Below are 6,664 nucleotides of genomic sequence, written 5' to 3' on the forward strand. Positions count from 1 at the left end.
TTTGAGCAATCTATTGTGCTATCTTGAGAACACTATATAGCCGTATTTATTTTGGCTCTGAGTGGCACTGTTATTTTGTTGCTAAAGAATGGCACTCTTATGTGGGCACCATCCTTTATACCTTGTATAATGTAGCACTGTATAATATCTTATTTGTATATAAATTGTTGGCGGGGGAGCTAAGAGAATAAGCCTCACACGGTACCGTGCCTCCTTAGTCAGGTCGTGACCCAAGTGCAACCTTTTTCTCTGCACCCCATGTATTGCATGCCTGCTTATAGACCAACGTATTCTGCACCACGTATCACTCTCATCCTCCCTGCGGAGGTCACGCTAGAATCTCAGATGATTGCACAGTGTGTGCCCTTATGGGCAGGGGCGTACTGGCCCACCGTATGATCGGGAAAACCCCCGGTGGGCTCCGGGTTCCGATGGCCATGCCCCTAAGCCCCGCCCCCACACCCACTGGGCCCTGTACAGAGAACAGAGGACCCCCCGGTTCGCTAATCAGATGGGCCCTCTGCAGCAGCACAGCAAGGAGACCGGTCTCCCTGCTCTGCCTGCTGCCGCAGTGCCCCTCTGCCGGCGCGTGCGCAGGAGGTCAGTCTGAGGGCGATGACGTCATCGGGCGATCACGTCATCGCCCTGGGACTGCTTCCTGTGCGCGCTGTGGCGGACTGATCCGCCGTCGCCCTAGGCAGCGGCTGCAGGCCTGCAGCTCATCTCGACGCGTGAGAATGAAAAGCAGGGGCCGGGAGGGGAGGAAGGGATAGGGGGGAGGGGTGACTGAGAGGACCCCTGGCCGAGACTGGCAGTAAATGCTACTGGTCAATGGGCATGATTATCATCATGCCCAGCCTGTCCTGCTGCCAACCTCTCGTTACTGTTACTATGCCTAGCAGCATGTACTACCACCAGTGGCTGGCAGGACATGCTGGGTGGGCATGAAAGTACCAAGGAGGCTGGCAGGACATACTAAGCATGAATTGGGCTATGGGCGGAGGAGAGCGGTGCCAGCGCCCGCCCTTCTCCCCCGCTTGCTCAGGGCCCAGCAGCCGGATAATTACCTCTCCTCCTGCCTCCGCAGATCTGCTGTATTTCTGCTCTGCGCTCCCTGTGACATATCAGGTCAGAGGGTGCGGTGACGTCTTTCCACCGCGCCCTCCCCTGAGCCATCACAGGCAGCGCAGAGCGGGAAGACGCCGGCGACGCTGGAGTACAGACCTGAGCAGCGGCAGCAGGTAAGGAGGAGTGAGGTGAGTATTTGATTATTATTTTTTTTAATGTATGGAGGCATGGGGCATTATATGGGGGGGGTGATATCCTGCATGGGGCATTATATGGGGGAGTGACATCCTGCATGGGGCATTATATGGGGGGGGTGACATCCAGCATGGGGCATTATATGGGGGGGTGACATCCAGCATGGGGCATTATATGGGGGGGTGACATCCTGCATGGGGCATTATATGGGGGGGTGACATCCTGCATGGGGCATTTTAAAGAGGGGGGTGACATCCTGCATGGGGCATTATAAAGAGGGGGGGTGACATCCTGCATGGGGCATTATAAAGAGGGGGGGTGACATCCTGCATGGGGCATTATATGGGGGGTGACATCCTGCATGGGGCATTATATGGGGGAGGTGACATCCTGCATGGGGCATTATATGGAGGGGGGTGACATCCTGCGGCGCTGGAGTCCAGACCTGAGCAGCGGCAGCAGGTGAGGAGTGAGTTGAGTATTCGATTATTTATTTAATGTATGGAGGCATGGGGCATTATATGGGTGGGGTGGTGATATCCTGCATGGGGCATTATATGGGGGAGTGACATCCTGCATGGGGCATTATATGGGGGGTGACATCCAGCATGGGGCATTATATGGGGGGGTGACATCCTGCATGGGGCATTATATGGGGGCGGTGACATCCTGCATGGGGCATTTTAAAGAGAAGGGTGACATCCTGCATTGGGCATTATAAAAGGGGGTGTGACATCCTGCATGGGGCATTTTAAAGAGGGGGGGTGACATCCTGCATGGGGCGTTATATGGGGGGTGACATCCTGCATGGGGCGTTATATGGGGGAGGTGACATCCTGCATGGGGCATTATATGGAGGGGGGTGACATCCTGCATGGGGCTTTATAAGGGGGGACGACAGCCTGCATAGGGCATTATGGGGGGGGAACAGTCTCCATGGAGCTTTATATGGGGCCAGTATCCTGTACAGAGCATTTTATGGGGGCCAGTATTCTGTATGGAGCATTATATGGGGGCCAGTATTCTGTATGGAGCATTTTTGGGGGGCCAGTATACTGTGTAGAGCGTTATATGGGGACCAGTATCCTGTATGGAGCGTTATATGGGGGCCAGTATTCTGTACGGAGCATTTTATGGGGGCCAGTATTCTGTATGGAGCATTATATGGGGACCAATATCCTGTATGGAGCGTTATATGGGGACCAATATCCTGTATGGAGCATTATATGGGGGCCAGTATTCTGTATGGAGCGTTATATGGGGACCAGTATTCTGTATGGAGCACTTTTTGGAGGCCAGTATACTGTGTGGAGCGATTCGCCGGTTTCTGAGCTATTATAGAATTTACAATAGATATCACTCATGTAATATAAGAAGTGAAATCTTTGCATTGTACTATACTTATATTTCTCTGCGGTATCTGTGCATCATGAATCGTGGTATGTGTTAAAGGGGCCCACTGAGACTCTTTCTCCCAGGGCCCAGAAAAACCTGGAGCCGGCCCTTTGTGGTACTATCATGCTAGTACTACTACCACCAGTGGCTGGCTGGCAGGACATGCCATGTGAGCTTGAATGATAGTACCACAGAGGCTGGCAGTACATACTGGGCAATGGGCATAATAATACCACAAAGGCTGGGAGGACATACTGGGCAATGGGCATGATAGTACCACCAGTAGACTGACTTGGCGGTCTCCAGGGCTCCGTCTCCCCTTCTCGCTGCTGTTAGGCTGGGTTAACATTGCGTTTATACTGTGCGTTACAACGGATCCGTTGTAAATCAGCGCAGACGCAATGTACTGTAGACTTGCATTGCAAAAATAGGCATGTGTTTGAAAGTATGCATTATTTGCAACGCACAGGAAAACATGGTCGGCGGCTGGAGGCCAGCTGAGCACTTCTCTGACAACTGTGTTCTAGTGTCATTCTGTGCCTGCTCATCTCTGTCAGCAGGGGTATTTGTCTGATGGCAAAGATGTAGCAGAGCTGGAGACAGAAGATCCGTGGATTACCTCAGAGCGAGGATTTTGTTTTTTATTAAAGATGGAGTCCCTACATGTGTTTTTTTCTGTTTACTAGAAATTCATGGTGGCCATGTCTAGTTTGGCGTGACGCCATGAATTTCAGGCTTAGTGCCAGCTGATAATACAAAGCTGGTACTAACCCCATTATTACCCAGCGTGCCACCCCCACCAGGGCCGCTGGAAGAGCCGGATAAAGTGCCTGGAAATGGTGCTACGATGAATGCGCCAATTCCAGGGGTGGCTGCGGGCTGCCATCTTCAGCGTGGGGGGCCCAGAATGCTTGGACCTTACCATGCTGAGAATCCCAGCCCCCAGCTGCCTGGTTTTTACCAGGCTGGCGATCAAAATATGGCGGGAACCCACATATTTTTTTTTTAATTATTTTTTTAAATAATTTAAAAAACATTGGGCTTTCCTGACTTTTGATCGCCAGGCAGCTGGAGGTGGCAGCCCGTAGCTGTCTGCTTTATCTGCGCTGAGAATCAAAAATTCTGCGGAGCACTATGTCATTTTTGTTTTATTATTTATTTATTTTCACACTTCTATATGTGTGACAGTCCCAACAGCTAATCACAGACGCTGACACAGAGAACGGGCGTCTGTGATTGGCTGCTTGAGTAACCTGAAAGCAGCCCATACATAGTACCATACTAGAATGTATGGGCTGATTGTAGATTACTCAAACAGCCAATCACAGACGCCCATCCTCTTTGACAGCATCTGTGATTGGCTGTTGGGTCTGTGACATATAGAAGTGTGAAAATAAATTTTTAAAAACGATGTAGCGCTCTGCAGAATTTTTGATTCTCACCGCAGATAAAGCGGACAGCTACGTACTGCCACCCCCAGCTGCCTGGCTTTACCTTGGCTGCCGATCAAAAGACAGAGAAGCCGAATATTTGTTTTAAACTTACTTAACTTTTTTTTTTCCGCCATATGTTGATCGCCAGCCAGATAAAACAAGGCAGCTGGGGGCTGGGATTCGCAACATGGTAAGGCCCAAGCGTTCTTGGCCCTCCACGCTGAAAATCGCAGCCCGCAGCCACCCCTGAAAATGGCACATTCATCATAGCACCATTTCCAGGTGCTTTACACGGCTCTTCCAGCGGCCCTGGTGGTGAGTGGCACCCTGGGTAATAATAGGATTAGTACCAGGCCAGCTTTGTATTATCAGCTGGTACTAAGCCCGAAATTCATGGTTTCACGCCAAATTAGACATAGTCACCATCAATTTCTAGTAAACAGAAAAAAAAAGTTTTTTTTTTTATTAAAAATAAAAGACATTTAGGGACTCCATCTTTAATAAAGAAAAATTCTCACTCCAACGTAATCCATAGGTCTTCTGTCTTCAGCTCTGCTAGATCTTTGCCATCAGAGAAATATGTCTGCTGACAGATGAGCAGGCACAGAATGACACTGGAGCACTGTTACTGTGTAGTGCGGCGCTATGTTTCTTTTTTTTGTCATTTAATGCAGTGTAGAAATCTTGGGAAAAGTGTGGATTGTGCTCTGGAAGTGATCAGTTATAGCTAACTATGTTATTTTCTGCAGAGATAAGTCCTGCCTAGAAGATGGGATATATCGGTCTGCAGATAAAGAACTTCACCTAGAGACATCACTGGTGAGTATGTGTATTACCTATACACACACACTGACACTATACACAGAGCTCCTGTGCATAATGTCACTGGTGATCACTGTATTACGTCTACACTGACACTATATACAGAGCTCCTATGCATAATGTCACTGGTGATCACTGTATTACCTCTGCACTGACATTATATACAGAGCTACTGTGTATAATGCCACTTATGATCACTGTAATACCTCTGCATTGACACTATATACAGAACTCCTGTGTATAATGTCACTGGTGATCACTGTATTACCTGCACACTGACACTATATACAGAGCTCCTGTGTATAATGTCACTGGTGATCACTGTATTACCTGTACACTGACACTATATACAGAGCTCCTGTGTATAATGTCACTGGTGATCACTGTATTACCTCTACACTGACACTATATACAGAGCTCCTGTGCACAATGTCACTGGTGATCACTGTATTACCTGTACACTGACACTAAATACAGAGCTCCTGTGTATAATGTCACTGATAGTCTCTACATTATCTGTACACTGACTCTATATACAGAGCTTTTTTACATTTTCATGATCAGTCACTATCTGGTGCCATTATGTGCCATGGTCATGGTGTGGCGGTATTTCTCCCTTGTATGTGGTATTATTCAGACAGTCACTATGTGGTGGTAATATGTGGTCTTCTCATGGTGTGGCAGTATATATACCTTGTACTTGGTTGTATTTGATCACTATCTGGTGGTATGTGTTCTGGTCATGGTGTGGCGGTATTTCTCTCTTCTCTGTGGTATTATTAGTCTAGGTATAGGGGATCGTTGTCAGTCATTTGTTTTTTCGGATATTAAGAATGGGAACATTCTTTATTTGCAATACATATTAAATACTTGGATGTTTAACCTCTCCCTGTGTTGTGACTACTACACAGCAGCAGAGATTTATTGGTTAATAAAGTTGATTCATTTTGAAAGAGTTTGTGGACTTATGTTATTCCTATATACGCATGGTGCTGGTGGGCCCCAAGGTTGATTTTTTCCTGGTGGGCCCCAGGTACTCCAGTCCGGCGCTGGTGCCAGACAGTTACCTCCTCATCTGTCCTGCTGCTGGCTGGGAGTCCTGTACAGTGCAGCATGTAGTGTGATGTGAATGCCACACTATGGAGATGCTGCTCCTACTACTGCCAAGTGAGGATCTCACCTCCCCAATATGGTGCCCTCAGGAGCTCCCACAGGGCATCACAGGCCTTAGTATGAAGCAATGCTAGATCATTGCCATCAGAGAAATATGTCTGCTGACAGATGAGCAGGCACAGAATGACACTGGAGCACTGTTACTGTGTAGTGCGGCACTATGTTGCTTTTTTGTCATTTCATGCAGTGTAGAAATCTTGGTAAAAGTGTGGATTGTGCTCTGGAAGTGATCAGTTATAGCTAACTATGTTATTTTCTGCAGAGATAAGTCCTGCATAGAAGATGGGATATATCGGTCTGCAGATAAAGCACTTCACCTAGAGACATCACTGGTGAGTATGTGTATTACCTATGTTGAGTATATGTATTACCTATACACACACACTGACACTATATACAGAGCTCCTGTGTATAATATTAACGGTGATCATTGCATTACCTGTACACTGACACTATATGCAGAGCTTCTGTGTATAATGTCACTGGTGATGACTGTATAACCTGTACACTGTACACTATATACAGAGCTCCTGTGTATAATGTCACTGGTGATCACTGTATAACCTGTACACTGACCC

General features: G+C 47.8%; 1 long non-coding RNA gene across 1 annotated transcript; it reads left to right on the forward strand.

The window, feature by feature from the left end:
- Positions 1–634: 634 nt before the first annotated feature.
- On the forward strand, positions 635–6,422 carry LOC141257962 (uncharacterized). Its single transcript, XR_012318144.1, has 3 exons — positions 635–731; positions 4,841–4,910; positions 6,349–6,422. It is a non-coding gene; the product is annotated as an uncharacterized lncRNA (long non-coding RNA).
- Positions 6,423–6,664: the final 242 nt, after the last annotated feature.

The sequence above is a fragment of the Phyllobates terribilis genome, unplaced genomic scaffold (genome assembly GCF_046119375.1).
Source record: "Phyllobates terribilis strain yellow unplaced genomic scaffold, ASM4611937v1 Scaffold_3__8_contigs__length_932513732, whole genome shotgun sequence".
In the NCBI taxonomy this organism is placed as follows: Eukaryota; Metazoa; Chordata; class Amphibia; order Anura; family Dendrobatidae; genus Phyllobates; species Phyllobates terribilis.